General features: G+C 54.9%; 1 long non-coding RNA gene across 1 annotated transcript; it reads left to right on the forward strand.

The window, feature by feature from the left end:
• LOC119104916 (uncharacterized) lies at positions 1-6743 on the forward strand. The gene is made up of 4 exons (XR_005095015.1): positions 1-51; positions 4149-4307; positions 6238-6339; positions 6590-6743. It is a non-coding gene; the product is annotated as an uncharacterized LOC119104916 (long non-coding RNA).
• The last annotated feature ends 9095 nt before the right edge of the window (positions 6744-15838 follow it).

Raw genomic sequence — 15838 nt, forward strand, 5'->3', positions numbered from 1 at the left:
GATCTGGTCAGCCGCTCACAGGAGCTCTTCAACGTCCTCAAGCTGCACCAGGTACGGCAGAGTTGTCTTCGCGCGCCTGCTTCGCCCGGGCTTAATCGTGATCGAAAGCTGTTAGGAGGTGGGGAAAATAAGGTTATAGAGTTTCATAGGCTACTTAGGATCATTTCCTGTGGGAGCACCATGTACTATAACTGGCCCGCTGGTTTTCAGCTTGTTCTGCGCAACCGTGCCGAACCGCGCGTTGGGGTATTTCATTATAAGAGTTTTTGGAGTACTGTGGGTGTTCAGGAGCTGGCTGGTTCTCTGGTTCGAGGCGAATCCAGTGGCGATTTTTTTTGAGAATACTGTGAGTGCTCAGAGCTGGCTGATTCTCCGGTTCACGGCGAATTCGGTGGTATTTTTTGGAGAACACTGTGGGTGCTCGGAGCTGGCTGGTTCTCCGGTTCAAGGCGAATTCAGTGGTGTTTTTTTATAGAATACTGTGGGTGCTCAGAGCTGGCTGACTCTCCGGTCCAAGGCGAATTCATTTTTTTTTTAAAGAATACTGGGTGCTGAGAGCTGTCTGGTTCTCTGGCTCATGGCGAATTCGGTGGTGTTTTTGGAGAATACTGTGGGTGCTCAGAGCTGGTTGGTTCTCCGGTTCAAGGCGAGTTCGATGGTGTGTTGTTTTCAAAATGCATGCATGCTCAGCGATTATGCGAATGGCTCAAAATTTGGTACTTTCAAGCTATTTCTGTTCTGAGGACGGGGGGGGGGGGGGCGGCGCAGCATGACGCTAAGAAATGGACATAAACAACTTTTTGAACGCTAGAAACGGAGCCATTAACGCTCACATTCGTCGCCACCGGCTGGTACCAATATCAGTAAGTGGGAACACCGGCCAAGGAACTCGTCTGTCAGATCCAGTCGTCTCGAGTTGACAAGTGGTGTGACATCTTCAGACCCATTCACCACCGGCAAGGACGACAGCGTCAAAGCCGCTGCCGCCTTTTCACTACCACTGATGCCACCCGAAATCGAACCAGACAGAACTGCCGTCTCGGGCTCCGTGGCTTCCAGAGGGTAGCCGCGGCTCCGACGCTGTTGTTTGTGGTATTCGCTGACGTTGTTTGTGTAATTCACCGGCATTGTTGTCGGTGGTATTCACCGACGTTGTTTTCTGTGGTACTCGCCGACGTTGTTTGTGTAATTCACCGACGCTGTTGTCTGTGGTATTCGCCGACGTTGTTTGTGTAATTCACCGACGTTGTGTCAGTGGTATTCAACGACGCCTGTGTCTGTGGTATTCACCGACGTTGTTTGTATAATTCACTGACGCGGTGGTATTTCCTCCGACGCCCGTTGTCTGTGGTATTCGCCCGACGTTATTTGTGTAATTCCACCGACGTGGTTGTCGGTGGTATTCACCGACGCTGTTGTCTGTGGTATTCGCCGACGTTGTTTGTGTAATTCACACTGCGTTGTTGTCGGTGGTATTCACCGACGCTGTTGTCTGTTGGTATTCGCCGACGTTATTTATGTATTCACGGACGTTGGTGTCGGTGGTATTAACCGACGCTGGTTGTCTGTGGGAATTCACCGACGTTATTTGCGTAATTCACCGACGTTGTTGTCGTGGTATTCACCGATGTTGTTTCTGTGGTATTCGCCGACGTTGTTTGTGTAATTCACCGACGTTGTTGCGGTGGTATTCGTCGACGCTATTTTCTGTGGTATTCATCTACGCTGTTGTCGGTAGTATTTTCTGACCTGCTTGTGGTATTCACGGACGCCTGCTGTCGCGCACGTCACTATCTTCGGCGACGATAGAGAAAGATGGCAGTACTCGCCCTGTTATTTTCTTCAGCTGACAACACTGGGCGCTGCATGACGTACCAGCAGTCGATGCGCCCTAAAAAAACCCCAAATCATCATCATCATCACAACCTCCGCGTAGTGCGGCCTCCGCGTAGTGCGGCCTACCGCGTAGTGCGACACAAGCGTAATCACCTGCAAGCTCAGGCCTCGCGCTGTCCACCGGCTGATTGCGGCCGATGGCCGGGACTACCACTGCTGGGTGGTTGCGCTGGTCCCGTGTAAAGCATCGGTAGCGGCGTCGAGGTGATTGCGGGGCCCGGGCTGGGCAGACAGGAAAACGCGACCAGGGAGGGTCGGATCACGGAGCTACGCCATGGCTCGGGACAGCTATATCATTTCATGCCAGTAGCTTTCCTGCCTCGTTAATATGAATAATATTATTGAGCCGCCAAGCCATAGCTACATTAGTCATCATCTGTTTGTGAAACAGAACACTTATACTATTGCCCAACATAAAAACGATGCACTAACTTCTCGAGACGCTCACGATTCTCAATAGGTACCTAATTCCTGTCACATCACAACACTCGTTGGCGCCACCTATCGGTGACCGCACTTGTTTGAGTGCTGACTTCGCACCGCTATATTGTCTGGTATTCACCGACGCTGTTGTCTGTGGTATTCACCGACGTTGTTTGTGGCATTCATCGACGCTGTTGTCTGTGGCATTCACCGACGCTGCTTGTCTGTGCTGTTCACCAACACTGTTGTCTGTGGTATTCACCGACTCTGTGGTCTGTGGTATTCACCGAAACTGTTGTGTGTGATATTCACCGACCCTGTTTGTGGTATTCACCGATGCTGTTGTCTATTATATTCACCGACGTTGTTGGTGGCACTCACCGACGTTGTTGGTGCACTCACCGACGTTGTCTGTGGTATTCACCGACGTTGTTGTCTGTGGTATTCACCAACGCTGTTGTCTGGTATTCACCGACGCTGTTGTCTGTGGTATTCGGTGACGTTGGTGTTATTCACTGACGTTGTTGGTGTTATTCACTGACGTTGTTGGTGTTATTCACTGACGTTGTTTGTGGCACTCACCGACGTTGTCTGTGGTATTCACCGACGTTGTTTGTGTGTGGTGTTCACCAACGCTGTTGTCTGGTATTCGCCGACGCTGTTGTCTGTGGTATTCACTGACGTTGTTGGTGTTATTCACTGACGTCTGTGGTATTCGCCGACGTTTTCTGTGGTATTCACCGACGCTGTTGTCATTCACCGGTGACGAATGAGTGAAGATGCTGTGCCTTTCGTCAAGTGAGACACGTAATTATCAGATATGGCAGTTGAACCTCCTGCTCTGGTATTCCAACTTTTCCAGATCGTTGGTAGCCCGGTGGCCAAATGTTTCGGCCGGTCGGTGGAAAGCCAAGGATTACTTACTACCTACCCGTATATAGTGATTTTAAGCGATTTACGCAATTAACAATGATGCCGCAGAGAAGGCTGTGTCAATGATTAAGATCTTCGCGGGCATTGAAAACGTAACACGGACCAGCTGCAGTGGCTTCTGCGGAAGTTGGCAGCTCACTGGCAGAAGATGAGCACATTTACGGGCGCCCGCTGGACAACCCATGGATGTGTACCGACGTACAACGTGTGTTTATTACAATTATTTCATGAAGTACGGTGTAACGGGAAAGTTTCTTTGGGACATGCTTTTAGCTCAGGTGGCTACCATTTTCAGTGCTCTTGGTCGAGGTCAAGCAGAGCATAGAAAGGTCGAATTAACGCCGACGTAGGTTAAATGGGTCGAATGCGCTCGCATCGCGTTACATACGCGCCCTTGAGTAACGTTCGTCGCGAGGATTCCTTTGATATCCATCCTGGCTCAGTTTGGCACATATCCATCTCCAGGCACCACTGCCTTTTCTGCCTTCCCCCCCCCAAAAAAAAACTTTTCGGCCAAGTGACGCACCTGATGCTAGGGTAAATGAAGGAAACGTTATCGGCATGGTATTAGAGTACGAAGGACTTTGTTTAAGGTGTCTACGCCAACGTTGATGTCCACTTTTGTAACGCCTTGCTGGCCCTCTATCAGCTGAAATGGCTGAAAACAGCGAACTTCCCTTGAGCTGGGGAACCAGACTAGCCCTGAGCAGCCACCGTATTTTCAGGCGTTGTTCTGTGATACCCTTCTGCGCGCGTGCCGTTGGTGCTGCTGGCCGTCCCCATCGGTGCGTCTGTGGCTCCCTCGAGCTGTCGCTGATGGTGCGCCAGCACCATCGGCCGCCGGTGCCGCGCCGACCGCCGGCCGCTGCTCACTCCACTGCGGTGTGCTCTCCCAGCCCCCGAACGGCACCGCACAGGGCGCCAACAACAGCGCCGACAAGCAGGGCAAGATCAAACAGCTGCTGCAGAGCATCCGCACCCTGTTCCACCGGCTTCGCATCTTCCACGAGCGCATCTCTGCCTGCTGCGCCGGCCTCGAGTTCACGCCCATGGACGTGAGTGGCCCGGCGGCGGCGGGGCTCTGGCTGAGGACGGCGCCCCCCCCCCCCCTTCCCCTCCCCTCACCCGGTGGCGGCGGGGCTCTGGCCATGGACGGCGCCCCCTCCTCCCCCTGATTGCGGCGGGGCTCTGGCTGAGGACGGCCCCTCCCCCCGCCACCGTAAGGCACCACCTTCCGCGGTGATGATGGGGGGGGGGGGGGGGGAGCTGCGTGATCCAACGGTCCTGCGGGCGGAGCGGGCGGGGAGGCTCATAAAGCGCCCCCTTCCGGTCAAAGGGAAGGAGCCAGATCAGCCGTGCCTCCCGCGAGGGGCCTTGCCTTCGGCCAGAGCAGCGGTGAGCACCTCCTGGGCCCCAGCTTTCGATCTCAGCAGGGTTTCTGTGCCCCGTTGTGTTCCCACAGGAGCGATGAATGGGTCCTAAGTGTTGAGGTGGCCGCCTTGCGGGTTAGTATGGGCGGCCACCAACACTTACCTTTGGCCGGGATTTGCCAGCCTGTGGATGCCCCGTGTCGTCTCCGCACGCGGGTAACCGGCCTGCCAGACACTGTCCCAGTGCGACATTGGCTAGAAGCCACGGCAATGGGTGTCAATGGGGGGGGGGGGGGGGGGCGCCGGACTCGACCACGACCGGTCACTTTGGCGGGGGCCTAGCATCTCCGCGACCCCCCTGTCAGGAAATAGGCATCGAAGATCATTCGCAGGGACGGTGTACAGAACACCATACCACTTACCGAGTATCTGGTAGTTCAGGGTAAGAGGGGCTCTCGCGGAGAACAGCGGCGTGCTCTCGCGGAGAATGGCGGTGGCTCTCGCGGAGAACGGCCGGTCTCTGGCTGAGGATGGCAGTGCTCTCGCGGAGAACGGCCGGTCTCTGGGTGAGGGTGGCGGTGCTCTCGCGGAGAACGGCCGGTCTCTGGCTGAGGATGGCGGTGCTCTCGCGGAGAACGGCCGGTCTCTGGTGAGGGTGGCGGCGCTCTCGTGGAGGATGGCGGTGGCTCTCGCGGAGAACGGCCGGTCTCTGGCTGAGGGTGGGCGGTGCTCTCGCGGAGAACGGCCGGTCTCCTCGCTGAGGATGGCAGGTGCTCTCGCGGAGAACGGCCGGTCTCTGGCTGAGGGTGGCGGGTGCTCTCGCGGAGAACGGCCGGTCTCTGGCTGAGGATGGCGGTGCTCTCAGCGGGGAGCGGCCGGTCTCTGGCTGAGGATGGCGGTGCTCTCGCGGAGAACGGCCGGTCTCTGGCTGAGGGTGGCGGTGCTCTCGCGGAGAACGGCCGGTCTCTGGCTGAGGATGGCGGTGCTCTCGCGAGAACGGCCGGTCTCTGGCTGAGGATGGCGGTGCTCTCGCGGAGAACGGCCGGTCTCGCTGGCTGAGGGTGGCGGTGCTCTCGCGGAGAACGGCCGGTCTCTGGCTGAGGATGGCGGTGCTCTCGCGGAGAACGGCCGGTCTCTGGCTGAGGGTGGCGGTGCTCTCGCGGAAACGGCTGGTCTCTGGCTGAGGATGGCGGTGCTCTCGCGGAGAACGGCCGGTCTCTGGGTGAGGGTGGCGGTGCTCTCGTGGAGGATGGCGGTGGCCTCGCGGAGAACGGCCGGTCTCTGGCTGAGGATGGCGGTGCTCTCTCGGAAACGGCCGGTCTCTGGCTGAAACGGTGGGGGTCTCTCGGAGAACGGCCGGTCTCTGGCGGAGAACGGTGGGGCTCTCGCGGAGGATGGCGGCGCTCTCGCTAAATACGACCGGCGCTGGTGGAGAGCGTCGGCGCCCGTCCGTCGTCGATGCCGGCGGCTGGCGTCCTCAGCCATTCCGGGCAGCCTCCGAGCCTCCCTCCCCCCGCTGTGGCTAAACATGCGGCTTGCGCTATGCACGTCGCTACCGATGATGGCGACTGGTAGGATCTGACCCCCCACCCCCCACCCCTTTTTCGTCCGGTAGGGATTGATTCCGTACAAGGATGAACCGGACAGCAAACTGGACGAAAAGAAAAACTCCGAACAATACCGGCTGGCCATGGAAGAATACAACGAAGTGAAGGAGGTATGTAGATGGCGGGTTGGACCTATCACATCATGCGTTTAGCGTAGTTGTGTTAGTAGTTGTAGTTGTGTTGTGCGAGAAAATGTTACAGCTTGAACAGAAGTATTATTTATTTTTTTGATGTCATCCAAACCTTAACGACCATGAATGGCTCCGATTGAATTCCTGAACGTAAGCTAATAACCGTAACAGTGGCACTCATCTGCAAGTGCCAGTCGGGTCGCTGAACCCGTCCTCTCCCCGTCGACAGCAGGTGCAGCTGCGCAACCGTTACCTCAAGGAGGTCATCGACCAGCTGCGTAACATGGTCTGGGACGTCAACACCATGCTGGCCATGCGCTCGCCAGCCTGAGCTGGCCGGCGCGAGACGCGGTATGGCAGCTGTGGCGAGTGGCGCCTCAGTGTCGTGCCACCCATCATGTTTCTCTGTGTAACCGGGAGCGCCCGCGTGCACCGGCGTGGGGCCTACTGGGCACGCACCGGCGTGGGGCCTACTGGCACGCACCGGTGGAGGCCTACTGGGCACGCACTGGTGTGGAGGCCTACTGGGCACGCACCGGCGTGGGGCCTACTGGGCACGCACCGGCGTGGGGCCTACTGGGCACGCAACCGGCGTGGGGCCTACTGGGCACGCACCGGCGTGGGGGCCTACTGGGCACGCACCGGTGGGGGCCTACTGGGCACGCACCGGCGTGGGGCCTACTGGGCACGCACCGGCGTGGGGCCTACTGGGCACGCACTGGCGTGGGGGCCTACTGGGCACGCACCCGGCGTGGGGCCTACTGGGCACGCACTGGCGTGGGGGCCTACTGGGCACGCACCGGCGTGGGGACCTACTGGGCACGCACTGGCGTGGGGGCCTACTGGGCACGCACTGGTGTGGAGGCCTTCTGGAGCTGTTTGGCGTTTGTTGTCACCGCGTTGTATTTAATGCATACCGAGGCATTGTAAATAAACATGGCAGGTGGATGCCGCTGTTTTCGGAGCCACTCGCACGCACGCTACGTCATCTCACATGTTTGAGTATTGTAAACATGTATTCACTGTGTTCAGTGGAGAGGTGGGAGGATACCAGCCTTTTAAGCACCTCAGCCTCTCTCTCCCGTACCAGATCCCTCAGCCGTGTACCTATACCATCTTCCTGGAGGGCTCGACGCTCACCACCAGCATTGAGCGCTCGAACATTATGACGCGCGCGCTGGGATTATCCAAAGGGCACAACCCTCAAAACCGTTCAAGAGCAGGCGACACGCGCCACCGGGACCGCCCCGGAGCACGCGACGGTCGTCACTGGGGATCACTGGAACACGCGACGGTCGTCAACCGAGACCGCTCCGAGCAGGTGACTCCCATTGGAGCCGCTCCGAGCAGGTGACCCCTGGGAGCCGCACCGAGCAGGTGACCCCTGGGAGCCGCTCCAAGCAGATGACCCCCCTTGGGAGCCGCACTGAGCAGGTGACCCCTGGGAGCCGCACCGAGCAGATGACCCCCTTGGGAGCCGCCCCAAGCAGATGACTCCCTTGGGAGCCGCTCCGAGCAGGTGACCCCTGGGAGCCGCTCCGAGCAGGTAGCCCCCCTGAGAGACACCCCGTGCACGTGAACCCCATGGGAGCCGCTCCGAGCAGGTGACCCCTGGGAGCCGCTCCGAGCAGGTGACCCCTGGGAGCCGCTCCGAGCAGGTGACCCCTGGGAGCCGCTCCGAGCAGGTGACCCCTGGGAGCCACTCCTAGCAGATGACCCCTAGGAGTCGCTGTGGGGGCGCTGGCGCAGGCAGAGCTGCAGAACACTTCGCTGTTGGCGCAGATGAAGTTGGAGTCGACGAGGCCAGTGCGGCAAGTAAAGCAGTGGAAACACTGGGCCTGGCGCGCCAGAACATGTGCCAGAACATGTGGTCACCCATGCTGACCCCCGGCGCGATCAGCCGGGAGCAGGTCGCACACGTCTGCCGGCGAGCAGGTCAGAGGGCGTGTGGGAGCGGCGCCGGCTGTCATGCAGGGCCATGCGGCGCACGGTCGGTGGCTCAGCCCTCGACTCGGAATTCGGGCGTGCCGTAGCGCAGTTTTTACCACGTGATTCATGCATCAAGAGCGGATCCAGAGTGGAGGGCAGCGCCCCCCCCCCCTCCCCATGTAGTTTTGGTGCCCCGGAGAACCTCCAAAATTTGATGATCAAAGGGCACGGAGTCCTTCATTTCGTAGCCGCATAGCCGCTATTTTCACCACTTTGGGCCCCCAATTTTTTCGAGTCACCGAATTCCAGGGGCACCGCAATATCAGTGACTGTCGGAGCCCAAACCCTTCGTGTTAAATGATAATTTCCAGGGGATGCCGCGACGTCCCTATTTTCGGTCCCTATTTTGACGAAATCTGTGAGTGGGACTGTCGTAAGGGGGGCACCAAAGCGCTCATTTCGAGGCGTCATTACTTTTCCTAAGGGGCACCAAATCCAAGCGGGCCATTAAGAGGTCCGAAACGTTCATTTTCGACGAGCACCACAATTGTTTGCCCCCCACCCTGCTGCAAGCTTGGATGTGCTCCTTCGGCGAAGGAGTACTAAAAACCTTTTAAAAAATATTCCTTTAGAGGACACAAAACAGTTCATCACAATCGCTCACACCTGACTCATCTTCTGGACCCCATTTCATTCGGCGCTCCCTCCCTGGTCCAAGGAGCAGGAAGTTTACATATTCGCGGCGGCCTTTTTTATCTCGATCCGGGGGCCTCCCCGGGTAGCCAGGTCTGCAAGGAGCAGGGGTCAACACGGCGGGGTCGGCATGACGGCGGTGACCGACCGGCGTTGATTCACCACGGATATGAGGCTGCCGCGCCGGAGGCAGGGTGCTATCGCACGTCCTGCTCCGGCCCGGCCGCTCAGCTCCAGGCTCCAGTGAGGCCGAGCCGCCCCCGGCGCAGGCAGGACGCGGCGGGTGTGTGCGACGGTCAGTCGGGCACACTTGGTGACGCCCGAACTGCCCGACCCGTGACACACAGACTCCAGGACGCCGGTCACCAGCCGTCCAGGGAGCGAACGCCCACGCAGCCCGGGTCAACAGTCAGCAGTCGGCGAGAGGCTCAAGGTCACCAGCAGACGGACAACCGAGAGGTCGGACCCACCACGGACTCCTGCCATGTTGCGTGCGCACAGCGTCATGCTCAGCCAGCTGATGTTTGCAGCAGCCTTCATCGCCGCCGGCCGGTGCCGTGAGCGGCGGCAGACTTGCGGTCACTCGTACTGCACGGTCCTACCAGACTGCACCAGGCCGATCTCCATGAACTGCAGCGGCGGGGACAGCTTATGGGTAGGCATTTTTCACATCCTTGTTATGCGTTATTTTGTACTATAGTAATGGCCTGCGATCGAACAATGACGGAACCAGTAGGGCCTCTATCTACTGGTAGGTGATACAAGCTAAAAACCTGCTACGTCTGTGCATACGCGAGCTATAGCGTTGTTAATGACTCTTGAAGAGTGTGCTAAGTCAGATCAGAATTTTTCATTGTGCACCCAAGATGGAAGGGAAATTCGATTTACAGTCGATTGGTACCCCTTGTTTCTACCAATCCGCTTTCATTTATCAAATACTTCAAGTGCCGAAGTTCCTGCTGGCAGCACAAAGTTATCGGGTGACCTCAAAGCTTTTTCACCGCCGATTTGCTGCTCTTATCGCGAACGTATCGTTAGCGCCAGCGAATGATCTTCCGCTGTGGTTGTGGCACTGTTTCCGAGTCTTATTTATCAGTAATTGGTCTTAGACACCATGTACTCTACTCAAGCTCTTCGTATATATTTCAGACCCCGCGTCATGCGGCCATATACAAGCGTTGTGCGCCACCGAACGCCAACGATATAAAAGGGAAGCCGTCACTAAAATCTAGGACGGCTACCGTACATAGTAGTACATCGCAGAGGGAACTCGTCAGCATTGACGGTGCGCTGAAGTGCGCGCTGCGTCCAGCCAACAGCCACTCTTGGGGAATTAACAATCTAGCACTTTTTCAGTCGCAGTAGGCACTGCCGACACTAAGAACTACTGCTTGTAATTTTTCAGGCCGAGTGGGAATTTTGGACAATGTTCAGAGCTAAGTCAAGGCAAGGAACCTTTTTTAGACTACGCCTAATTGATATGTGTGGTGCGCCCATGAGAAAACTGAGCGATGACTTCGGGACCGGTGGATGGGAAATAAAAAAATATTCAGAGATGAATATCACAGGGAAAATTATTCGTTGAATGACGTCATCGTGGCTGAACACGTCCCGTCCTAGATTGCCTATGGTTTAGTGGGTCGTACCAGTGTGTTTGAATTATTTCGATTTATTTCTGACTTAATTGTTATCGGCCAGGAAAGTATACCCACTGCTCGAAGCTTTTGATATATATCACAATTCCTCAACGAATGCTTCACCAAGCAAGTATGTGAAAGCTGTTTTTGTATTGTCTAGGTGTTAACCTTGCGGAGATTTTAGCTCATTTGCAAGTTTCTTTTAAGGCTCTGACCCATTACTGACTGTTGGTGAGGAACCCAGTTTGACCTCAACTTAGCCCATTGGGTCCATGAAAGCATGGTTCGGATACATTATTTCTATCATTTATAAGCATATTGGTAATGTATTCTGATAAAGTGTGAGGCTCACCCTTCTTTATACTGAATGTGTGATGCGATGTGTGTAACACAATGCAACATCAGACAATGCACTATATATGCATATTTCTAATGGTACTCTGTGCAATAGCTTTCGCCTTACACTTATTTGGTTGACCTTATTCATTTTCCACTGTCTTTTACATTCTTAAGAGAGCGCTCTAAACATAAGAAGCCTAATATCGCATCCAACGAGAGAAAAAATCCCCAAACTGTGTAAACCTCACCAGTATGTCTGAACTGGCCATTCAGAGGTTTCAGAATGATTATCTAGGCAGTGAGCGAATGGTTCACGAGGGCCGCAGTCTCAGCTGGCCACATATTCATCACAGTGCGTTGAACAGTTAGGGTGGCATTTTTGAAAAGAATGGGCGGATTAGACTAATCCTTGGATTGACGAGGATCGTACCTTGAACATCAATAAGTGAGGTATGTAAATACAGATAGTGCTGCGAAGCCTGTACCCCAAACAGCAAATTGCAAACACTCTTGCAGACTTTTCCTGTCCCCGATAATCCCAGCATCGCTTGGCGTTAGGGCGCTACCAAAGGCTACTGTTCCCAGTGAACACCACCAAATGTCACTGTTGATACTGAACATCACCAAAGGTTGCTGTTGATATCGAACACCACCAAAGGTTACTTTTGATATTGAACACCACCAAAGGTTACTGCTGATATCGAACACCACCTAAGGTTGCTGTTGATAATGAACACCACTAAAGGCTACTGTTGATACTGAACACCTTCGAAGGTTTCTGTTGATATTGAACACCACCAAAGGTTGTTGTTGATACAGAACATCACCAAGGGGTGCTGTTGATATCGAACACCACCAAAGGTTACTGTTGATACTGAACAACACTAAAGGCTACTGTTGATACTGAACACCTTCGAAGGTTTCTATTGATATTGAACACCACCAAAGGTTACTGTTGATACAGAACATCACCAAGGGGTGCCGTTGATATCGAACACCACCAAAGGTTACTGTTGATACTGGACACCATCGAAGGTTAGTGTTGATTCCGAACACCTTCGAAGGTTTCTGTTGATATTGAACACCACCAATGGTTACTGTTGATACAGAACATCACCAAGGGGTGCTGTTGATATCAAACACCACCAAAGGTTACTGTTGATGCTGAACAACACTAAAGGCTACTGTTGGTATTGAACACCTTCGAAGGTTTCTATTGATATTGAACACCACCAAAGGTTACTGTTGATACAGAACATCACCAAGGGGTGCTGTTGATCTCGAACACCACCAAAGGTTCTGTTGATACTGACACCATCGAAGGTACTGTTGATACTGAACACCTTCGAAGGTTTCTATTGATATTGAACACCACCAAAGGTTACTGTTGATACAGAACATCACCAAGGTTGCTGTTGATATCAACACCACCAAAGGTTGCGTTTGATATTGAACACCACCAAGGTTACTGCTGGTATCGAACACCACCAAAGATTACTGTTGATACTGAACACCTTCAAAGGTTTCTGTTGATATTGAACGCCACCAAAGGTTACTGTTGATACTGAACGGCACCAAAGGTAACTGTTGATATCGACACCATCAAAGGTTACTGTTGATACTAAACGGCATCAAAGGTTACTGTTGATAGAGAACATCACCAGAGGTTACTGTCGATATTGAACGTCACCAAAGGTTTCTGTTGATATTGGGCACCACCACAGGTTACTGTTGATATTGAACACTACCACAGGTTACTGACGATATTGAACACCACCAAAGGTTGCTGTTGATACTGAACACCACCAAAGGATGCTGTCGATATTGAACACCACCAAAGGTTTTCGTTGACCACGTGTAACAGCCACATTAGAGAAATGCCCGGCACGCATAGCCCGATCGTAGTGCCAACTTAACAGGATTTGCCCACAGCATCCGCCCGCGCTGTGCCAGGATTATGACCTGTTGTGGAATGAAGCCACACCTTGAGCGTAACACGCAACGAATGGGGTGTCGAGGGTTGCCAACAGACAAGCTCCCAGGTAGTTGTTTTCTGTTTCACCCACAGCTCGGGGGTGCCGATCGCTGCATTTCCAGCAATCACTGTCATTGTAGAGTGCGAGACTACGAACATCACGCTGAGCTGCCCACGGACGCTTTCTTTTTCAGGTATCCAGTTCCAACTTGCCGACGCCTCTGGAAAGCGTCCGAATTACAAACGCGGCATCTGTTAACATACGCGGAGACGCCTTCCTCAACTTGCTGTCCCTGAGGACGCTTGAGTTTGCGAACATAGGCTACCTGCGCGTAGACAGCGACGGGCTCCGGCTGCAGGAAGGCGCCGTCCTGCGTGAGCTGCGAATCCACTCCGTGGAGACCCTGGACATGGGAAGCGAGGCCGTTTCCGGCTTCTGGCATCGGGAAGCCGAAGTGTCCGCACAACACATCGACAGACTTATTGTTGATAGTTGGGCCTTCCGTTTCACGTCGAGTTCTGCCGGGCCGCGTGTCGCGCTGAAGAACATCAGAGAGTTCCAGGCTTCACAAGACGCGTTCACAGCAACCATCCGCCAGCTGTCTGTGGTGAACGTCACCATGGCGTCGTGCCCATCGAGGTGCTTCGGTGGACGCGTTTCTCACTTGGAGCTGATTGGTGTAACCATGAAGACAGCGTCGGATGAGTGCGTAAGCGGCAGAAAAGGCTGGAAAAGGCTAACGGTTCGCTCCTCAGAGCTGTCTGAAGTTGCGCCCTATGCGTTGTTTGGTAATATCCTAGAAGTAATCATCAACTCCACGAACATGGGGCTAGTCGAGACCTGCGGGGTTCACCTGAATGTCACAAGTCTGCAGATTCATTCTTCCGTCATTCAGGACTTAAAAAGCAATGCACTGTGTGTTTTGGCTAAGAAATCAATCTCATTGAAGACTACGACAGTCAGTGCTCTCCGAGGATACGCGCTTTACCGCATGCGCATCGAGAAAACCTCTTCTGGTGAACCCCACCCGCTGCTCATTCGCAAGCTACGCGTTGGAAAAGTGGAACATGGGTCTTTGGTGTTCACAACAGGCACACACGTTTGCATTGAAGATCTCCACATCGACGACACCGCTGACTCTGACATGACGTGTCCGGCGGCGAAGTGGACCCGGTGGCTGGTGGCCGCGGACGTGGCTGGCCCGCTCAGCCAGGCGCAGCGCCAGGTGCTGCGACAGCTCCAGCGCAGGAGCCGCTGTCCCGCCGACGCCGGCCAGCGTCCGCCGACCGCCAGCGTCGACCTCCGCTGCCTCAGCCCTGCCGAGAGTTCCCTAGAGGTCGGAGACACGGTCAGCCAGCACCAGCTGGCGCTGTTCTGCGGACTCGGAGTGCTACTGACGCTGCTGACCCTGGCCGTGGCAGGGACGGCGCTGGCTGTCCGGCGGCGTAAGCTCCGCTTCTCTGGGGCTCCACCCGAGCCCCTCTCGCTCCACACGACATCGACCGTCAGTCAGAGTCCGAGGCCAGGCCGCGACGGACCGCGGGAGGGGACAGGTGGCGACAGTGACACGGCACCGGAGGACCTCCTGTATGCCGAGGTCAGGACGAGCAGCCCGACGTCGCGCGCCACCGGCTACTCGCACCCAGAGCACGGCGGCGGGGGCCAAGGACCCCGCGAGGACGCGGCTTCGGCGGGGCGCTGGGAGGACGGGCTGTTCGAGGTGGACTTGTTGGACAACGAGTTGTACGGGGTGACCTCGGTGAACAACGAGCTGTACGAGATGGGCTCGGCGGTGGCGCCGCGCGGCGGTGGGAGCGGTGCTGACCGCGCCAACGGACGTCGGTTCTAGCCAGCCGGGTTTGGTGTGACGTAGACCGTGATTCCGACGCCGCCTGACTCATGCGGTAGTCGCGCTCGGCGCGTCTCCAAACTGGTGGTGCTTTGGACGCTGGAAGTGTAAATGCTTTTTGGTTTCACGGCCATGTTAATCACGTGAGTGGTGAATGTCTGCATTAAGGGGTGTTAAAACCTGAGAGGCTATGAGAGCTGAGCCCGCAACATGCCGCAAATATATCTTACATATTATATATCTTATATATCTATCTAATATATCTTAGGTTTACAGCTGTTGACTGACAATGGATAGCCACAAAAACCTATCAGTTCCTCAAGCGCAGAGAACTGGGTCTGTCCCCGTCTACATTTAGTGCTTCTGGGATGTGCATGAACAACAGCAGCCAATAATTAAAAGAAAGATGAAAGAAGTTACAAATTTAGTTCAGTCCGCTGGTGATAATCTTTGAATATTGCGCTGCAGTCGTGCCCACAGCAAGGAGCCCTCCCCGTGCAGCGGGGGGAGGGGTAAGAAGCATCATTGAATAAAACACCATCACTCGAAAGCAGGGGCGCCATCATTCCTCTCCTGCTGGCAGGCATGAGAGCGAGGGTATTGTGTACGCGGAAAGTCCAGTTCAGGCATAAGGATTCCCTTATTCTGGATGGGGAGACACCCGCTTTGTATCAGGAGATCTCTATTCGGGAACAAGAGACACTTTCGAGCATCAGAAGGCCGCTGAATTGGATCAAGATCAAGATTTTGGGTGAGAAGGAGACCTTTTCTGTATTTGAAGCCTCCGTTTGTGAATTGCAAAGGTCTTATTCTGGATAATGAGACACCATTGCATAAAGGGCCCCAGTATTTAGGATAAAGAGTCTGTTTTCTGCTTTGAGAAGCCCCGGTATTGATCAAAAGTCCTCTATCCCGGATTACGGGACCGGTTTGTATTCAGGGCCCCTTGTCTTGACATGGTGGCCGTCATTGAATATGCAAGGGCCTTTCACTAGGTTGCGATGTCCCTTACTTACAGAAAAGGGTCATTTCTGCACCAGGAGCCCCGTTAAAGA

This window comes from Pollicipes pollicipes, unplaced genomic scaffold, assembly GCF_011947565.3.
Source record: "Pollicipes pollicipes isolate AB1234 unplaced genomic scaffold, Ppol_2.1 Scaffold_6052;HRSCAF=7182_pilon_pilon_pilon, whole genome shotgun sequence".
NCBI classification, from domain to species: Eukaryota; Metazoa; Arthropoda; class Thecostraca; order Pollicipedomorpha; family Pollicipedidae; genus Pollicipes; species Pollicipes pollicipes.